This window comes from Pseudoliparis swirei, chromosome 10, assembly GCF_029220125.1.
Source record: "Pseudoliparis swirei isolate HS2019 ecotype Mariana Trench chromosome 10, NWPU_hadal_v1, whole genome shotgun sequence".
NCBI lineage: Eukaryota > Metazoa > Chordata > Actinopteri > Perciformes > Liparidae > Pseudoliparis > Pseudoliparis swirei.
In genome coordinates this window covers 4,875,530-4,897,206 of record NC_079397.1, presented here as the reverse complement: position 1 = coordinate 4,897,206, position 21,677 = coordinate 4,875,530, and the positions used below count along the sequence as shown (strand labels likewise).

The following is a 21,677-nucleotide window of genomic DNA, read 5'->3' as shown; positions in this document are numbered from 1 at the left end:
TTGACAGACGTTGGCGTGCCGCGTGGCGAGCGTGACACGATGCTCGTCGGCGGACGCCCCCCACAGACGTGGCGGAGGGGGAAGTGTGAAATCTGCTCCCTAACTGGCCGCCATCTCACAAAGACTCTCCCCCCCCACACACCCCCACACACCCCCTACCCCCGCCCTCCAAAACTCCGGCCTTCCTCTGCCCTCGTCTGTCTAGTAACGGTACATAGACGCAACACCTGCGGTCGCCGTGGGAACGTCCGGCATCGTCTTGGCTGTCATGATCTGAGAGAGAGAGCGAGAGAGAGAGAGCGAGAGATGGAGGGATGGAGGGAGAGAGGGAGAGAAATATTTAATGAACAAACTTTTTCCTTTAAAAAAAAAAAATTCAAATTCATTTGCAACCTGAACTCGAATGGCGCCACTTTACCGTAACTTATTCATCATCTTTTTGGGATCTTTAATGGAGCTCGGTGCCGCTGCTCCTCGGCGCCTCCCGTGACACGCCGGACTGATTCCTCCAGAAATACATCTGTGAAAAAAACGACGGCTCCCTTTTTTTTTTTTAAGCCGGAGAGAATGAAAACGCCGGATAAAAGAGAAAGAGAAGAAAACGATGGACCTCGATGGCTTGATGGTGTCCACGAGGAGTCGTCTAGAGTGTGTCATGGAGAAGGAGGCGTCCTCTCGGGGACGCCGTCTGTCGCTCGACCGAATCCCATATTGAGCGGCGTGCGGCCGATGGAAGGTGTCATCTCAGTCTGCGCCGGGAAAACTCTCGCTCCTCTCTTTTTTCGGCATACGTCATCACGGTAGATGTTTCCCCGGGACCGGACAGCCTCAGAAGAAGCCATCGAGACGTCACTCGTCGGTTTGTGGATTGACGTTTTCGAGCCTCGCGTTCGGCGATTTGGCCCGTTGCCATCTTGGATTACAGTCGCCATGTGGCCGCTTTTTTTTTTTTTTTTTTTTGTTGCACCCAGTGAACGGAACAGACCGAGTTGAAGACTTGAAACTAGAGATTGAGATCATAAACTCATGTTTTACAATGTTTACTGGGGGAATAAATCCAGAGAGAAGTCATTTTCTCATAGACTTCTATACGATCAGACTTATTCTTCGCCCCCTGCTGGCCAGTTGAGAGAATGCAGGTTCAAGGCATTGGCTTCACTCTTGGTTCTGGAGTTCATGCCGCCAGCCTTTTTCACCCAAACTCATTGAACCAGCAGGTACCAGGAAAAGGTCCGACAGTTTTATCGAAGGAACCCAGCGTTACGAAGTGTTTTCCTCTTCCCCCCCCCGAACTCCCCTCTAAATGCTCCGTATCCATTTTGTCCGGACAGCAGCGAGCCCGGGATGTGCCGGTCTTATCTCTGGAGAGCTAAATAGAACCGCAAACCTCGGGCCATCATTTTAAACCCCGCTTTAAAGCCACAAAGGAGTATCTGCTCCCGCTTTCCTAAACAATGACACAGCAGAGTTGGGAGTTTGGGCCGTTTTCTCAGCTCCAGGGTCCTGGTGCGTCGTAACGCTGAACGTACGGCGGTGCCGGAGAAATATGAAATGCCGCGAGGCTCTCGATGCTCATGCGGTGCTGAGCCATGATCGGGCGATGACTCTGACGTATTGGAGTCTTTACAACGGTGGATGTCTTCGTGGGTCTTCAGGTCGTACTCCTCCAGAGACTCAGACCACCGCCTTCATGTTCACGCCTCCATGGCCCGAATGAAGGCGTTTCATTGGCCGATCGCTTGCCTTTACGGCGGTCCACATTTAACTATTATTCTGAATACAAATAGCAATGAGATTATGAGCAGAGGAAGGCAGTACTCTGATTACTCATGTTAACACCTTGTATCCGGGTCATACTCGAGAGGAGAAAGCATCACTCTGTGGAATGACTTCTGTCTCTCAGTACGTTGACCTTTAACCTCTTTGAGTGTCTTCAAATGCTTCAGATCACTCAGATGAGATGCATTATGCAAGTCAACCAGCCATAAGAATTGGTACAACTATTTAAATTGAGCCATCAATAAAAAAAAGAAGGTATTTTCAGAATTTTTTAATGAATAAACACATCAAACATATTTTTTCCCGATCAAATCTGAATTTATGAACATGAACAAACGAATTACAACACGACGGACATTAAAGGTTTAGTTGTTGACATATGTTCATTTGTTTTAGCAGTACAAAGGTGAAAAATGCTCTCGCTGTTATTTTGACATGGATTCAGTGTGTGTGTGTGTGTGTGTGTGTGTGTGTGTGTGTGTGTGTGTGTGTGTGTGTGTGTGTGTGTGTGTGTGTGTGTGTGTGTGTGTGTGTGTGTGTGTGTGTGTGTGTGTGTGTGTGTGTGTGTGTGTGTGTGTGTGTGTGTGTGTGTGTACGTACACATATTGGTTTGAAACCACCATGTTTAACATGCCATTATGGCACGATAATATATATATTTTCTCATCCTATAAAAATGGATGTACTGCCAATTCCCGTCATGAAATTGAATTCCTTCTCACCGGTGAATGATACTCAGAGAAATGAAATTAGGAGAGAGGAGAGAGGAGACGGGAGACAGGATCCCCAGCGTCCGTCTCATTAGAGGCCGTGTCACCGTCACCGGTCTCTCGCCTTGGCAGAATTCGGCTCCTCCATCCCTCGTGTTAATTACTGGGGCTGAATGAGTAATTGGCTCCTCTCCGGATGCTCAGGCCAAGGAAAAGGAGGAGGAGGAGGAGAGGGGAGGAGGAGACAAAGCGGAGTCCGGGGCCTTTCCTTGCGGTGTAACCTTTCACAATAAAAGCCTGTAGACGCACGCAGTGCATTCCGTGACTCGATAACAAAAGCTTTGCCAGACGCCGCTCCTCTGAAAAAATACAAATGTGCATCGCTGCCGGTGTGAAGAGTTCGGATCTCATTCTGGCTTTCCCATTGTCCGTGTGCAAAGGCCTCAGGCCGTGCCCTCAGGTTGACCCCGCGTCGCCGGAGAGTTCTCTCTGAAACGTGACGCCGTCCTCCGCCCTCAGGTCTCTGTGACGGCGGAGCAGGGAGTCTGAGAGCTCTCCGCAATCAGAGAGCCAATCTGAGCCGCCGCTCTGCGTGGCTTTAGGTCATGACGAGTGCTTAGTGTGCATGGGGAGCGTGCTCACATACACACACACATGCACACGCACACACGCATCGGAGCTCCGATTCTGTTTACCCAAGAAGCCCCTCATGAAATATTGCATTTTTGCCACATCAGTGGGACGGGGAGTTGAGAGAGACTCTGTTATCTCAGGCCGGTGACCCGGGGAGGGAAGCCGCCCTGACGGCGGGTCGTCTGCTCCGCGTCACTCGGCTCCACATGGCGCTCGTTCCCTCTGGAAGGCGACGTGACGCACGTCTCCCAGAGGCCACGCGGAGGAGGGAGTGAAGGGGCGGCAGCCTCAGGGCTCAGGAGGAACTCGGGAGGCTGTGGAACAATTCAAACGGGCAGGTGCCGTTAACTTCTGTCTCCTTCTTCTTCTTCTGTCTCCTTCTTCTCCTAATTCAATTCAATTCAGTTTATTTGTATAGCCCAATTTCACAAATTACAAATTTGTCTGAGTGATTTACAATCTGTACACACAGACATCCATGCCCCAAAACCTCACATCGGATCAGGAGAAACTCCCAAATAACCCTTCAGGGGGAAAAAAAGGGAAGAAACCTTCAGGAGAGCAACAGAGGAGGATCCCTCTCCAGGATGGACAGAACAATAGATGTCATGTGACCAGAAGGACAGATTTAGAGTTAAAATACATTCAATGAATATGACAGTGTATGAATAGTTCATAGTAGGCATATTCCACGATGGAGACCTCCACGATCCATCAGGCAGATGGAGGTAGAGAGGAGTGGGCGGAGTCTCAACAGTGGGCGGAGTCTCAACAGGACAGTGGCGTAGTCAGTAGCAGGAATTCCACGACCCAGACCTCGATGATCCATCAGGCAGATAGGATCTATGCCGTCTCATAGGGTCCGATGACCCCATGAGACGTGAAGTCAAAAGGACTCCGGGGAGAAAGCAGAGTTAGTAACGTGTGATTGAGAGATGAAAATTCATCCCTAAGGAGAGAAAAGAGGTCTCTAGTGGGGCAATATGGTACTACAAGCTCTTTAAGATATGATGGTGCATCACCAATCAAGGCTTTGTACGTTAAGAGAAGAATTTTAAAAGTGATTCTTGATTGTACTGGGAGCCAGTGCAGAGCAGCTAGTGCAGGAGTGATGTGATCTCTTTTCTTAGTTTTAGTGAGAACACGAGCTGCAGCATTCTGGATCAACTGGAGGGACCTAAGAGACTTATTAGAGCAGCCTGATAATAAGGAGTTGCAGTAATCCAGTCTCGAAGTAACGAACGCGTGAACCAATTTTTCTGCATCTTTTTGAGACGAGATGTGCCTGATTTTTGAAATATTACGAAGATGAAAGAATGCAGTCCTTGAGATTTGCTTTACGTGGGAGTTAAAGGACAAGTCCCGATCAAAGATAACGCCAAGATTCTTTACAGTGGTGTTGGATGCCAGGGCAATGCCATCTACAGAATCCACATCACCAGATAATTGATATCTGAGGTGCTCAGGGCCGATTAAAATTACTTCGGTTTTGTCTGAGTTTAACATCAAGAAGTTGCAGGTCATCCATGTTTTTATGTCTTTAAGACATGCTTGAATTTTACCGAGTTGGTTGCTCTCCTCTGGTTTTCTCGATAAATATAGTTGAGTATCATCTGCATAACAATGAAAGTTTATGGAGTGTTTCCTGATAATATTGCCCAAAGGAAGCATGTATAAGGTAAATAAAATTGGTCCAAGCACAGAACCTTGTGGAACTCCGTGATTAACGTTAGTGGTTATCGGCGTCATCGTTTACAAATACAAACTGAGATCGATCTGATAAATAGGATTTAAACCAAATTAGTGCCGTGCCTGAAATGCCAATCGACTGCTCCAGTCTCTGTAACAGGATGTCATGGTCAATGGTGTCGAATGCAGCACTAAGGTCTAACAAGACCAGGACAGAGAGGAGTCCTTTATCTGCTGCCATTAAGAGGTCATTTGTAATTTTCACCAGTGCCGTCTCGGTGCTGTGGTGTTTTCTAAATCCTGATTGAAATTTCTCAAATAAACTATTATGATGTAGAAAGTCGCACAACTGATTTGCGACCACTTTCTCAAGGGTCTTGGAGAGGAAGGGGAGGTTAGAGATCGGTCTGTAGTTAGCCAACACCTCTGGATCCAGAGTGGGCTTCTTCAGGAGAGGTTTAATAACAGCCACCTTGAAGGAGTGTGGTACGTGGCCTGTTAGCAGAGACACATTGATAATATCTAATAGAGAGCTGCCAATTAAAGGCAAAACGTCTTTAAGCAGCCTCGTCGGGATGGGGTCCAAGAGACAGGTAGACGTGTTCGAAGTAGAAACCGTTGAAGATAATTGGTCACGGTTGATGGGAGAAAAGCCATCCAAATATACACCAGGGACCTTCTGTCTCCTTCTTCTCCTTCTGTCTCCTTCTGTCTCCTTCTTCTCCTTCTGTCTCCTTCTTCTACTTCTGTCTCCTTCTTTAACTTCTGTTTCCTTCTTCTTCTGTCTCCTTCTTCTCTTCCTTCTGTCTCCTTCTACTTCTGTCTCCTTCTTCTTCTGTCTCCTTCTTCTTCTTCTGTCTCCTTCTTCTGTCTCCTTCTTCTTCTGTCTCCTTCTTCTACTTCTGTCTCCTTCTACTTCTGTCTCCTTCTCCTTCTTCTGTCTCCTTCTACTTCTGTCTCCTTCTTCTTCTGTCTCCTTCTTCTTCTACTTCTGTCTCCTTCTCCTTCTTCTGTCTTCTTCTTCTGTCTCCTTCTTCTTCTCCTTCTTCTGTCTTCTTCTTCTGTCTCCTTCTCCTTCTGTCTCCTTCTTCTTCTGTCTCCTCCTCCTCCTTCTTCAGTTTATTGTGCTCATCTCCTTTCCTCCCCCCCTCTCTCCTCTCCTCGCTGTTTGCTTGTGTCTCTGCTCCAGTGCGCTGGAAGATGCTTGTGGTTGCTCAAGGTCAGATTGTTCTCCTGACCAACAAAGAGCCGCCGCTTGTTTCCTTCTGTTCGACACGAGCGGCGCCCATCGACGTGCTCACCGCCGTGCTCATCACCGACGGACTCGCTCGCAGCTTTTATTGCAATTGCTGTAAAAAAAAAAACAAAAAAAAAAAACCCTCAGCCGGTTGTGTGGAGGATCCGGCTCCCGGTGGAGAAGTGACCCAGATTCTCCGATCTCCGTGTGCGAGGATTCAGTTCCCGAGTCTCGCGTCTTATTGCTGCAGACATGACGCAACACCGGCGCTGAACTGGCCTCTCCGGATCCTCTTCAGCCGCTTCCCGAACGCTCGTCTTCCTTTCGGCTCCTGGAGGAAACATCCGGCTCGAGGCGCGCAGCCGCCCGGTGCTCGGCGGGCGACACGCCGCTAATGTATCATCCGCCCGCTGCTGCCGGAGACCATGCCTGTTGTTGTTGTTGTTGTTGTTATTATGACTCTTATATGACCTGAGTCTCTGTGTGTGTTAAGTGGCCAACATGTCTGTTCGAGGCCGGTTCCCGGAGGCGGCGCCCATCTGTCACCGGAGCGAGGCGTCTCCTCGTCCAGGGTTCATTACGGCGTTCCGCCTGCTCGCCGACGCGCGACACGCACAGACGCACTTCCACACACGGTGATGGACCGAGAGCGGCTGCGGTGTGCGCCCCGTTGTCCTGCCAATCGGCCGCGTGTCTGTCCTCCAGCATCCAGAGCCGCCGGAATATTGACGCCACGAAGACCCCGTGTTACCGGGCGTCAATGTTTACGGCTTTGGCGTTGACCCGTGAACGCCTCGTGATCGCTCGAGCCGGCGTCGCCACGACGCGCCCGTCGGTTCCTCCTTTCTCTCGTCTCGAGCTCGCTGGCGTCCAGGTTGCGTGTCTTCATCGTGCAGAAAAGTGTCGGGGAACACTCTCTCTGCGTTCTCAGGCCTTCCTGATGCTCACCGTCCCGAATGCCACCCTCGCCCTGGAAGATGTTGCAGAATAATTTAAAACCTAAAGTACTGATACCACTTTCTGCTTTTAAATATAACATTAAAGAAATTGAGGCAGGTTCCCAACTATGACCCCGTCTCTTAACTTGTAGTTTCTTTGAACTCGTCTCGCTCTGTTTTTTCTCTGTTTCTTATGTTGCTGCCTGTCTTGTGCAGGTCACCCTGGAAAAATATATATTTTTTAATCTCAAAGGGATTCACCTGGTTAAACTAGAACGGGCACTCGGTAGAGCGCATACCGTCGCATATCACAAGATTGAGCATTGAATTATGAACATTTTGGCATTAGTTGCATGCCAATTGGATAAAAATTGACCGTGCTACACTGTAAACCCGAACGTCCAAATTAATCAAATAGATTAAGTAGTGTATACTCAAAGTTTTAGAGAAAGTTCTACTAACTTAAATATGTCAAGTTGGTGGAACATGTTCTTCTTTTTGAGTAATTTTAACTAATATATTTTGATTAAATGGAACTATTTTGTAAAACATAACGTACGCCCAACGTAATAGAATTTAGTAATTATATGCTGCAAATGATAAAGTCCTGTTATTTCTATTGTTTTAAATATGGATGATTTTAAAATAAACCTAAATCACATGCTAAAATACAATAAAAGTGTAAAATACACAGTAAAATGTGCTTTTAGTTGTTTTTTAGTCAGTATCATAAAAGACTGTTGAAGTTGTCATGATAATACAAAATAACTAGTAACATATCAACGACAAATAAAACGTAACGCTGAAAATTCACATTCAACTTGTAGTGTAAATCAACTTGGAGTCATCACGTGTTTTGGCGTTATCAAAGTGCATTATGGGGATTTCGGGAGTCGTTACTTTACTTTCGTCCTGCACCCTTTCCTACGAGGCTGTGGTGTCATCGTCGACTCGGACTGTTTTCAAGGTGAGTGAGATCTTAAGTGTTTTTATATATACGTTGATATGTGTAATGTGTTTAGTTACATGATGTTACAATCAGCCAGTTGCCAAACCTCGAAAAACTAAAACTTAAAATAATTTCCTAGACTTTGCGAGAGACATTACGAGCTAGCTACGTCTGCTTCACTCGCCGAGACTCCAATCCTCTGCCGGAGTCTGTCTCAACTTCAGCAGTGGCTGGTTTGAGCTCAGAGACACAAGTGGCGGCTAACGTTGGCTAACGTACGCTCCTCGTGTACTAAGGTACTATAGCTAACGCACGTCGGTTCGTGCAAGCTAACGTAACCCAGCGGAGGAGCACGAGGTGTTCCACTAAACTACCTTGTTCGACTGAGAACATCACAAGCAACGAACACGCGCCAGCTAACGTAACTTGACAGTGATCTCCGTGCTTCTCTGTTGGTTCACGGGAGCGCCCGGTGTTTATGCTTGACTATTCACGCCACCGCATCTCTGGCATTTCTTTTGTTTTGTGCACGTCAAATAAAAACACGTTATTGTTAGACCCTGTATGGCAAATCCTAGATAGATAGTGTTTTACGGTGGTGTTATTGAGACTTGCATGTAAGCTGCATAAATGAAATGTTTAGATATGCCACCAACAAATTATGTATTGTCAACTATGTTTGTCAGTGCATTATACCAGCGGTTCCTAACCTGGGTGTCAGGACCTCACAGGCTGTTGCATGGGAATCACAACGTGTTGTGGGAAGAGTCAAGTAAGAAATATCAAAGAACAACACAGAAAATCTTGTTTGAAGAAATAAAATGAAATAATTGACAGTAATTGTACTATGGCATAGCATTTGCATCAACCTCTCTCCACAAAAAAAAAAAGCCTTCCTAAAAAGGTGGCCAACCAGTAAAATATTTTGGACTCATTTAAAGGTTAAGAACCACACATTATATATTTTTAGAATGAGAAAATTGCAAAAAATTGGTTGTAATAGCATTCAAAACTCAGTCTTTCCTTTTCTTCTCTTCTCTGATGAATAGGGAAACAGTTACTGGTCCTTTTTTAGTCAGTGTTCTTTCAAATCAAATATTTACTTTTAGTTTTAAATCGCATACAAAATGGAACACATCCAATTTTAAAGCAGTGTTAGCTGTAGTCCATGATCATGTTTTGGTAAGCTAATAGTAATTAACTTGTTATATTAATTAGTAAGTAATAGTAAATCTGTTTTAAAAGTTTTAGATGTTGGTCTAAACTTTGTCATTTTCTTTGCCTTTTAGGTTGCTGGTTCCAAAATGATCTGTAAGTTGTGCGCAGCTTGCACCTCAGAATGCAGTTATTTAAACACTGTAGGCTGCAGCACAGCCACTTTTCCAGAATCAGCCCTCTTCCATGCCTCTACACCGATTGCATTTGCACGTTTCAGACACTTAATTCATTGAGTACTCATTTATCAAGATATCATACAGCACAACCTAGCAGTTGTACAGAGCAGAGTCAGGGGCCTGTGTTATTCAAATGCCCTTATGCACATTTCAGCAACCCTTTTCTAATTCAGCCGTTTTCAGTCATCTCAGAAAGCATTTGAAAAATCATGACACGGTGACATGCCCATATAAGGATTGTAGCTATATCACAAATGTGTACTCTGCTCAATTTCATAAAAGTAGAGAACACCAAGCAGGTCTTGCATCTGACTTTCAAACTGATATTGTCAGTGAGGATCCCCATATTCTTCAAGCCAGTATTTGAGGGAAACTAGTGATTCGCATGAAGAATGCCCAGACCAGAGCAGACGGTGATCAGTGTGACACTGGCAGTCTAAGAAATCAACTTAAAACAAATTTAGCTTCTTTATTTCTAAAGATGCAGGCTATCCTTCATGTCTCGAACACAGCTATTCAGGAAATAGTAGACCACTTGAATCAGATCTTCTGAGGTAATATGGATCATCTCTCTTTAAGTGAAAATTGTGATTCTTATTCATTTGACCGCTATTGTCGGCTTAATCAATGTACTAGATTCTTCAAATTGAATGTTTTTTTATTTGTTGCTGTTATTTCAATGTAGTTGTATGCAGAGTTCCAGAGGATAACCAATCAGAACCTGCCCAACCGATTCTATGCTGAGCTTGACCGCCATCTTCCACGACTAATGACTTTATTTAGGCAGAAGGCATCAAGAACTGGAAAGACAGCAGATGCTCTGGCTGAAATTTTAAAGATGAACAGGTAAATAGATTAAACAGGTTCAATGACTCAAATGAGCTTTGTGAATTTTGCAATTAGTCCACTCTGTGTTTGACATTTGTTTGATTGCATTAAAGATGTGAACAGGTTATTTGTGGCCATATGTTCTGAATGGATTATTTTAAATGTACAAATGTGTTTTTATCTGAATAGGAAAACCAGGACATACACATCAAACGTCGACTGTTCTCTGTCTATCTGTGCGAGGATGTATCTGGATTCTTCAGAACCTGCACAGTGAGTCTTCTTAAGTCACTAACAGATTCTACGTGTGCATGATGTAAACAGTTCATCAAAATACTAATATCTTTTAGGACTTACTATAGTCTGTTTTCGCCTCACTACAAAGGAACTGTATTGGCAAGTGAGAAGATGTTCAGTAAAACATGTTCCTGTAAATGTCCTTTAGCTTGGTTTCAGTCTCTCACCACTTGGATTCTCTGGTAATTTGGTTGATTTGTGTGTGCAGAACATGGATCTTATGTCCCTCTTACAATGAGACACAGGTCTCCCTTGTAAAAGAGGCCTTTGTTTTCATTGGGACTTGTTAAGGAAATATACATTATGTCATCTGTGCTGTTCCATGTGTTAGTTTGTGATTGGTATCTCTTTTCATTCATTCAGGACGAGTCTGATGAGCCAGAGCTTGATGGGGTTGCAGTGGGCCTCCTTACTGTCACCAGTGACAATAACACAAGTGCAGTTCACTACCACCCTGTGAAAATCTCTGTGATTATTGAAAGTGATGTCATGGTTAGTCTCCCCAGACTTGGTGATGCCTTCCTGGTAGTCTTTGGATTCATGTATGCACTACACCTCAGCTACCCCAAAGCACTTACCAAGACTTTTGAGTTCATTCAAAAGATCTTACTTGGCCTAGAAAGTGGCAAACTGTCACGTTGCAGACCCTCAAGAATGTTTTGATGACCTAGAAACGGAAGGCTGCAGCGGTATACCATTATAAAAGGTTCAACATGTTCAAGTTAAAAGGTCTATGATCACGTCTTGCAGCTTTGCAATGCAGCGCCATCATGTGATCTGTTCATGTATGTTATTGTGTTGTGTATTATGGAGGGAAAAAAAGGTTCTCGGTTTGTTATCTTTGTGCAGATACATTTTTTTTAAATTCTTTTATGCCTCATGTACGTGTTTCCTGTTAATGTCAATTTATCAACAATATTTAACCCACTATAGCGGTAAAGATCATCATTATCTTTTAAACGTAAAGATACAATTTATTTTGGAAGTTTAACTTTGGTTGCAAAGTTGAAATGTTTTATTTGTTGTGCCCATATTCATTCAAATAATTAAAATGATCAGCCACTATAAAGATGGAAGTTTTCTTTTTTCCTGAAAATGTTCTGAAACAGTTCTGTTGTATTTAATCCAAAATGCTGCACTATACTCAGGAAGCCAAGAGCAGTGTTTTTTTCTGTAAAAAAAAATGTTGGTATTGTTTTATGTCACCAGCTCTAAGTTTAAGCTCTACAATTTATTAAAGTATATTTTCAAATTATTTATTTTAATATTGCAGTGCTAATGTGAGTGCAAGAAAATACTGTTCAATAGATAGATGTTCATGACTTAAATTTTGAGTTTATTAAACTCAATGTAATTGAGGCAATAAATTGCCACAAAAAAATTAAGTTTCGAGTCTTATCTTTTTAAGTAAACAAATTCAAAACATTTGACTAATGTGAACTCGAAAACATTGAGTTTGGTTAACATGAAATGGTGTGGTTGTGTACTTTATTTTTTTAAGTTCTGTGAACTTATTCCAGTGGTTTGAAAACTTGAACATTTTAAGTACTAATAACTGAAAATAATTGAGTTGAGCTAAATTAACACTTTAATTTAAGCTGTAATCAAAAGGTACAAGTAGCAAGTCATCAAACTTTTTAAGTTCTGCAAAATCAAATAAAAAAGTTCATTAACTCAAATGGTCCCCGGATAATAACCAATCATCCCACCAAATTTCATGTGATTCGGTTTAATCCTTTTTGTGTTATGCGAGTAACACGCATACAAATAAATAAATACACGGAGATCAAACATAACCTTCCGCATTAAAGGTATAAATAAAAATAAAACATTTAATGGCCCCAGGAATGCACATAAAGTGATGCATATGAGCGGAGGGTGTGAGCATCTTGTCACGTCATGTCTTATCCCGATTCAAATAAATCCAACATTATTGACAAAGCTGTCGACGACAACAAAACATGTGGCGTTGTGACGAGGGACGCATCACGCCGATTAGAAACGCATCGCGGCCCTGATTGATACCGAAGACACCAGACCTCCTCCTGTTCTCTCCTTCTCTAGCATCTCTATATTTCACCATGTTGAACTGGGCATCGCTCACTTTTTTTTGAATCCGATATACTCGGTCGATGCTTTCATCAGTGGTCGTGTCTTGAAAAAGACCAAATGAAAACAAATTCCCTGCTGTTAAAAGCTGGGCCAGGATGATTTTAATCGTTAATGGTGCATCATGGGACGACGGCAGAAGTGTGGAGGATCCAGCCGGAGCCGGCAGCGTGCGTGTGGACGGCGTGACGGGCCGTTGAGCTGCAGGCTGCGTTCATTGTTGATGCTCGTGTGAGGCGTCGGGTGAGCCGGTGCAACTCTTGATCTCCATGGCGGAGTTTCGGTGTGTGACGTCAGACGAAAACAACAACACCTGTTCCAGTTGCGCGTCGATTGCGGCGCTCGGGCGTGCTCCTCCTATCCCTCCGAGAGACATCGCAAAAACAACGCATCGAAGTTGCCTGAAGTTTAACGACTCTGCAGTAGAGGAGGTGTTGTTGTTGTTGTTGTTTTGTTAAAGTCTGCGTTGCGTCTACAATCACCAGCGCTGCCATTTTTACCCTTTTTCTTTATTGAGGCGCTCGGGAGGTTGCGCTCCTGTCGCGCCAGCCGTTGCCAAGCAACCGCAACCCTGGAGGCTGAGGATGACGACAATGCAGCTGCCGTAGTTTATTGCGGTCAAATGGTAGCCCTCCACAAAAATTATTAACTTCTCCTTCGTACGGCTGTATGAGCAACCAATCCCAGCAGGGATAAATCCTTTCTTTCCCCCGTATAAATATATATTTATATATATATAAATAAATATATATATAGAAATAAATATATATTTATATTTATATACAAATATTTATTTATCTATATGTATACGGGGGAAAGAGGATTTATCCCTGCTGTGATTGGTTGCTCCTCGTCACATAACGTGCGGCGATAATGTCTTCATCTCGGGGTCGAAGTCGTCTAATTCTGAAACATCGGCGAAAACAAGAGAGCTCAAACATTTTGGCAGAATCAATATCAATAAGCTCTGTGTCTCCTCGACGTGGACGAGCGAGCAGAGGACGCCGGGAAAGTGTTCTGTGCGGTCAGCCGGTGCAACGCAACGCAACACAACACAGCCTCCATCTGCTGAATGTCAACATCCACCTCACAGAAATGGAGACGTGCCGCTCCGCCGCTCGGAGACCGTCTGCAGCCTTTTTAAAGACATTTTTTTACTTCCTGGGGAAAGAAATGGATTTAATTGAGACTGAGCCCAACCAGAACGTGCTTTGATAGTTCTACCTCTCCCTCTTCTCTCCTCTCTCTCTCTCTTCCCCCGCCCCTTCCAGAGTCTATATTTAGATGCGTGACGAAACCCCAAAGCAATAATAGGTTGATGATGTTGAGAAGATGCACCAGAAGATTCCACCCGACTCCTCCTGAGGCGACAACCACTCGTTTGCTTTTCTTCTGTGTGTGTGTGTGTGTGGTTGAATCCGGGGGTCCAAATATAAATTCCTCACTGTATCGCCGGCCGCAATCTCTCAAATCCTCATTTCTTACCAGCTGCCAGGAAGAATCCCGGAGCCCCCCCCCCCCCCATCCTTAATCCTGTAGATCATATCTGTGGCGCGCTCACATGTCCATTTCCTCTCTGCTGGTTTGTTTTTCTATGTCGCTGTTGTTTACCGTTATGTTTATCTTCTCGTGGGATAATAAAATACCGAGGCTCGGTGGGGGGGGGGGGGGGGGGCATTGACATCATCACCACTCAGGCAAATAACAACCGTCACTGTGGATAAGTGGGGGAGTATGAAGAATATAATAAGAGGCCAACAGCATTGTTTACGTCGCTTCATATTCACACACACAACACATGACACCGATGGCCCTTTAAGACGCATCGTCGTCATGTGACGCTGCGCGGGCGTCATGATTGGTCGCCCCCCCCATCACGTCGTAGAGAAACGTGCATTAGAGCGAGCGGCGGCGGCGTCGGAGTTGCCGAATGCCCGCCCCCCAAAAAACAGCGGCCGCGATGCTCGGGGGAGGGGGATTAGGGGTCACTCGTATGGGGTGTGCAGAATATACATCTCCTAATCTGCGGAGCGGAAGATTGTCTGCACTTCACAGATCTCGGGGTTTAAGATAAATCTCACATCCGCGTGACGATCCACGATTCCTCATCATCTCGTATTTGGAGAGTCCCGCGGCGGCGGCGTCTCCGTCTCCGTCCCAGCGAGCCCGGCGATGAACTCGATGTGACCGTAACAAATTTGGAATAAACGGACTTTCGGAATTCATCGCCTCGTATCCATCGCTCTCTCAAAATCCTTCGCTTTCGTGACGTCAGCAGACGGCGCTATGTTTAAAGGATCGACGCGACGTCATATCTAGGATATATCATCGTGGCCGTGCACCTTTTAGAGAGTGACCTTTTTTATGAAGAAAAGACGGTTTGAGCCATGGCGTCCACCCACCCGTCAAAGTGGCTTTCTGATGCGGCGCCGTCTTCCTCTCACACTTCAGGTCTAGATGGAGAGAAAAAAATCCCATTAGACGCAATATCGGAGGCGTGCCGACCCGATGTTGAAAATTCATAACCGAGAGAAAAAGATATGAGATTCGTTCTCACTGCAAAGGCTGAGCCTCGTCAACAACGTGCTCACCCTCAGTCGGGTACTTGATAATAATAATTACAGATTACAGATCGTATCTCAGGAAAAACGATCGCAAGCTCGACCGACTCAAAAACCCACACGGCCGTATGCACAGGGGGTTTAGTGCGTCCCAGAACATCAAGGAAGGCAAACAAACTGTCAATCTGAATAAAGAAGCAACTAGAACGGGCACTCGGTAGAGCGCATACCTTCGCATATCACAAGATTGGGCATTGAATTATGAACATGTTGGCATTAGTTGCATGCCAATTGGATAAAAATTTACCATGCTATGGTAAAAAGAAGATTTTGACCTTTCCATGACCTTGACCTTTGATTCCGATTGATCCCAAAATCTAATCAAATGGTCCCCGGATAATAACCAATCATCCCACCAAATTTCATGCGATTCGGTTTAAAACTTTTTTTATTATGCGAGTAACACGCATACAAATAAATACATAAATAAACTAGAATGGGCACTCGGTAGAGCGCATACCTTCGCATATCACAAGATTGGGCATTGAATTATGAACATGTTGGCATTAGTTGCATGCCAATTGGATAAAAATTGTCCGTGCTATGGTAAAAAGAAGATGTTGACCTTTTCATGACCTTGACCTTTGACCCGATCGATCACAAAGTCTAATCAAATGGTCCCCGGATAATAACCAATCATCCCACCAAATTTCATGTGATTCAAGAAGATGTTGACCTTTTTCATGACCTTGACCTTTGACCCGATCGATCACAAAATCTAATCAAATGGTCCCCGGATAATAACCAATCATCCCACCAAATTTCATGCGATTCACTTTACAACTTTTTTTGTTACGCGAATAACACGCATACAAATAAATAAATAAATACACGGCGATCAAAACATTACCTTCCGCATTTTCAATGCGAAGGTAATAATTGAACTTGTTCAACCCTTCCGTGTTGTTCACCTGAGACGTTGGAGGTGTGCGTCCCGTCTCCTGCCGCAGCCCGCCGTGGCTTCTGCAGGTTTCTTGATCCGTTACCTGCGATATTTCAAAAGAAATGGCCGCCGTCTCCTCGTAGATGAGCGGGTCGGTGTCGAGCTCGCCGACGGACCCGATGCGTTTCCCGCGACGACTTCATCGGGAAAGTCCACTGGTTTTTTTCTTCGCCCCCGTTAAATGCAGCTGTGCAAATGTTCGCTTTGTATTTAGCAGGAAATGAATCCGTCCATCTTTCCACGAATGTTCATTGTAGTATAGATAAAGCAACGCGGTCCTCGGCGGACCCTGGGCTCACTCGACAACGAGTGGCTCGGAAATCTTAGAATTATTACATGTGAATGTGCTTTCCTGCAAAAGATGACTCGGCGTTTATCAAAGTCGAAAAATGCTTCTGAATAACGTGCTCGCTGACACGGAGAGAAACTTTCATTCTTTTAATTTTCTTTTTTCGTGGCGGAGCATTTGATGTCAACGCATTCTGAGGCCCGCTCAAAGTGGAACAAAATAGCCGCCGCCTCTCTTTGTGCACCTCTACGGGTCAAGAGGTCATCGAGGTCATCACGTTCATCTGTTCTCTCTCTCCTCTCCGGAGGGAGCGGTCGGCGGCTTTAGTCCAATCGGGTTTAATGTCACCGCCGGCTCCGGTGACATTTGGGCTCAAAGGCTATTTCTCACTTGATACCGACTGACTGTTGACAAAACTTATAGAGACGCCGCTGTGTGTGTGTGTGTGTGTGTGTGTGTGCGTGTGTGTGTGTGTGTGTGTGTGTGTGTGTGTGTGTGTGTGTGTGTGTGTGTGTGTGTGTGTGTGTGTGTGTGTGTGTGTGTGTGTGTGTGTGTGTGTGTGTGTGTGTGTGTGTGTGTGTGTGTGTGTGTGTGTGTGTGTGTGTGTGTGTGTGTGTGTGTGTGTGTGTGTGTGCGCCATCCATCCATCCATAGCCTCTGATATTAGTATTCAGAGCCAGTAGCTTCCTGACACTTTGTTCCTTCACGCATCTCCTAGAGGATTTCCAACACTCTTTCTCTCAGTCTCTCTTTCTCTTTCTTTGTCTCTCTCTCTCTCTCTCTCCGTCTCCCTTCCTCTCCTCACACGGCCTGCTTCCAGACACCAGCAGCCTCCGTTTCTCCCTCATCGCCATGGAGACAGACGTGATGTCAGTGCCGGTCTGCGGAGGTTCTCCAGACTTCCAACTCGTTCCTTCTCTCCGGCAGTCGGCATCGGGCGTAAGGATTATTAAAGTGCATATCTGGACCACCTGGCAACCCCCCCCCCCCCCAAAAAAAACTAATGTTATCTCAAGGACCAGCAATGGATAAGCTCCCAGATGCAACAAGACGTCTTATTTGCCAGCGTGAGCAGCCAGACCGCGGTCACTTGTTATTTAGAGACGTAATGGAAGAGGATGTTCTGCCGGAGCGCCAGGATGTTCAATTCGGAGGAACAGAAGGCGGAACAGGCTTCTTTTTTTTATTCTTTCATTCAACCTCACTCTTCTGCTGTGAAGCTACAAGGAGCTGGATCTGGAGATTACACGTCTGATAATGAGTTTACACCACAGAGGTGGCTCTGACGAAGGAAGAGTTTCCTCTGCTTCTACAACACTGAACTGAATCTTCTTACTAAAGAGAAATTGCCAAGCAGGATTTCTTAAAAACTACCGGCCCGGTTATCACGGGACGGACGACCTTGTAGTTCCACTCGTTTGAACATCTCAAGATAACTAATCTTGAACATTGAGGGAAGAAAAGGGTTTTGTTGTCGCACTCATCAACCAAATATCTAAAAGACACATTGACCTTGGTTTGTTTCAGGAATCTGATGAATCTTTTAGCTTTGACGGGACGAAAACAACACAGTATTGTTTCCCCTTCTTTGTTGAATTAGTTAAAGGCTTAAGAATCACTTCATGTTATACAACAATGACGCTTGATTCTCAAACCAATGAGCTCATGTTGAGGGGATTCCCTCGAGAACTACTCGTATAAAGAAGTAGAAGGAAGAAGTCTCAGATCCTCAATTGGAAGATAAATAATCAATCTGTGAGAGAACCTCAATCCTGGAGTCCTTTTTTTCTAGCTTTGAGTTCTCGTCATGTTTCGGGGTGGCTTTCTTTCTTTTGAAATCCTTTTACATTATCCCATTGACTTGTACTCTATAATAACTCCATCCCTCCGTGCGTTATCTTCGGGTCCGGCTTAGCAGGGCATTCCAGATGGCCCCCTACCCAGCGCCGTTATCCCAGCTCTTATGGGGAACCCTGACTAAAAACTAGATGAATAATCTCTCCAGCGTGTTCAAGGTCTACCCCGAGGCCTCTTATCAGTTGGACGTGCCCAGATAAATAAAGGGAGGCGTCCAGGAGGACCTCCGATCAGACCTCGACTCTACGCTTCTCCCCTCTCGGTTAATCGAGCCAGCTTCCGGTGGAGGAGGACGTCTTTGAGTCATGGAAATCCATCCGTCATTTTTACGGTTCACACGCAGAGAAAAAAACCTGCAATTTTATTTTTCTTTCATAACAACATTACAGGGATATAAAAGAAGGTATCGGTTTATATACTTTCATCCTCCCTGAGAGACCTTCAATGTGTCAACACTGCAGTATCAAACACTTTCCACCTTCCGGACATTTTTGTTATGTAATGCATTTTAATGCTAATGTCACACCCGGTGAAATAAATTCACCTTTTTTTCTGGCCTGTTTATTTTGTTCTCCATATTTTACCTCAGTAGAATGGAATCGAATTCTCGATGGCTTTGTTCTGACCTTTGCGCGGCTCTCCAACACAACAGTCGTCCCACGCACTCGTCTCCGCGTCCGATTTAAGAGCCTGAAATTGTCCCTCGTCTGCTCGGTGTCGGAGAGCTCTCGGATCGACCTTTTTTCGGAGCTCTTCATCAACCTTTCCGAGGCAAATTAATTAGACGACGAGTGGCATTTCCACCGCTGATGAGAACATATCGGAGTTGTAAAAATGCAACAGCTGCAGTCGATGTGTACGCTGCCCACGGACGGATCGCCTTGGCTTCAATCGTCAAAGAGACGCCGGTGTTTAATGGGATCGCGGCGTCAACGCAGCAGCGCTGTTAACTCCACAAGACTCGGTAGACGGTATCCACTCGAGGGCTGGTTTACACGCTGACGGTGACCTGTGTTTACACTCGGTCGTAAAGCTGCAGGTAGCGCAGCGCCTCTCATCTGTTGCTATTCCAACTGATCAGAGCCGAGCCGGAGGGGCCACTTGTTGGGGTTCTCAGATTCCCTCAAAGACTCTTCTAATCACCTGGATGGAAAAACAACAACATTAAAAACAGATTAATCTAACCCACTTCCCAAGCTCGTCTTCAGCCAGCAGCCTGTTTGCTGGAGAATAGCTCCTGTTTATTTAGAGGTTGTTGTATTGCTCCGTATATTTAGGCTTTCTGGACATGTCAGAAGAAGTGTTGCGTGGCGTCAAACGGCCTCCTGGCGCTTCAGAGATCGCTCGCTATTTAAATTTTTGGAGGCCTTTTAACAAGAAGCCAAAAACACTTCAGTGTGTCCGAGAGACATTTGTTACATTAGCGTCCCGTCTACTCCAAACAGCCGAGGTTTGGCTTCATCACGAAGACGTCTGTCTTGGTTCTTGTCTGTCTTGGGTCCTTTCTGGGTACTTTCTTGGGTCCTTTCTGGGTACTTTCTTGGGTCCTTTCTGGGTACTTTCTTGGGTCCTATCTTGGGTACTTTCTTGGGTCCTATCTTGGGTCCTATCTTGGGTACTTTCTTGGGTCCTATCTTGGGTACTTTCTTGGGTCCTATCTTGTGTCCTATCTTGGGTCCTTTCTTGGGTCCTATCTTGGGTACTTTCTTGGGTCCTATCTTGATCCTATCTTGGTCTTTTTGGTCTGTCTTTGTCTGTCTTGGGTCTTTTCTTGTTTTTTTGGGGTCCTTTCTTGGTCCTGTCTTGGTCTGTCATTATTCTTATGTGTCTTTGTCTGTCTGGGTCTTTCTTGATCTTTCTTTGTACCGATGATGTCACCAGATCAACACTGACTGGAAGTTCTCGCCAATCAAACTCACAACACGTTCAAGACCAATGCAAACTGTACATGGACATCTTCTTCACATCGAGCTGTAGACAAAAGCCCTGTTGGCATTCAAAAAGACAAGACTAGTCTCACACACACACACACACTGAGGAGGAATGTAGGCCATTGCCATAGTGATGTAGACTGCTGACTGAACATGACTCCATAGGAGTCCGTGAGGATTACTGCTCATAGCAGGTTTCACTGATGTCAGTGTGGGCAGGAGGGTTGGGAAGCTGATCGGGGGGGGCAGATGTTTCATGCATGCATTGTGTATATTTGAAAGTGTGTGTGTTGGAGCTGAGAAGCTAATGATGAATATATACGCCACTCTTCATGGTTCCCTCGAGTTGATTCAACCCCGCTGCTGTTCTTTGATGAGCCCACACACTCCCAGACACTTCCATTGTTTGTCTCTCCCTCTCACACACATTTATTATCGTCGACGCTTGAAGGATTCGTTCCACACACACAGACACACACACACACACACACACACACACAAGTCAAGATGAATGCAGACGGGCGCATGCTGCAGGTGTAGAATCTCTCGCTATAGAAACGAATCGATCAAATACAGTATCTTCATCTTCATTTGTGACTGAACTGTAAGTCACGCTTTGACATTTTGGTAAATGTCTTTATAGGTACACTTTCTCGCCGAGAGTTAGATGAGGAGATCACTCCGACTCTCATAACTGTACGTTAAATATTAATCTTACACTCAGCCTAGCTTAGCGTGAAGGCCGTAACCAGGGGAAACGGCTCGCCTCTCAATATTAATTGAAGCTGAGCTGCAGCTGGTTCCTTATTGATCGGCCACATATGAGCGTGCTTTCAATCTTCTCATCGAATCTTCAGCCGGAAAACAAATACATGAGCGTTTCCTACCGCTTCGGATAAATATTCCCTCCATCGAACAGGACGGACGAGAAATTATACATTTGTTTTTACAGATGTTTGGTCATTGTTTAACAGATGTGATCCTTGTTATGTAGACATGTCATGTATATATATATATGTATACATGTGTATATGTATATATATATATATGTATATATATACATGTGTGTATATATATATATATACATGTGTATATATAGATACAATTAGTTTTTTTACACATGCACCATGAGTCAGGTGGTAAAACTCCCCTGTATCCCATTAACCCTTGTGTTGCCTTCGGGTCATTTTGACCCGATTCAATATTTAACCCTCCTGTCGCCTTCGGGTCAATTTGACCCGATTCAATGTTTAATGTCGGTGTTCTTTCGGGAGTCAACAAACAAACATAAAGTACCTCACACTTAAACTTGGAAAACAATATTAATTCTAATAATTTTCTGGAGATTTTAATAGCTGGGGTCATATTGACCTCAAGGGTAAAATATGTTAGTAAATATAAAGGTAACAGGAGGGTGAAACATTGAATCGGGTCAAATTGACCCGAAGGCAACACAAGGGTTAAGGGGAGACA

At 44.9% G+C, this 21,677-nt stretch overlaps 1 protein-coding gene across 9 annotated transcripts in view; it reads left to right on the top strand.

Annotated features, from left to right (window-relative positions):
* The window catches only part of magi2a (membrane associated guanylate kinase, WW and PDZ domain containing 2a), a 181,203-nt gene that overhangs the window by 53,623 nt on the left and 105,903 nt on the right, over positions 1-21,677 (top strand). The window lies entirely within an intron of this gene.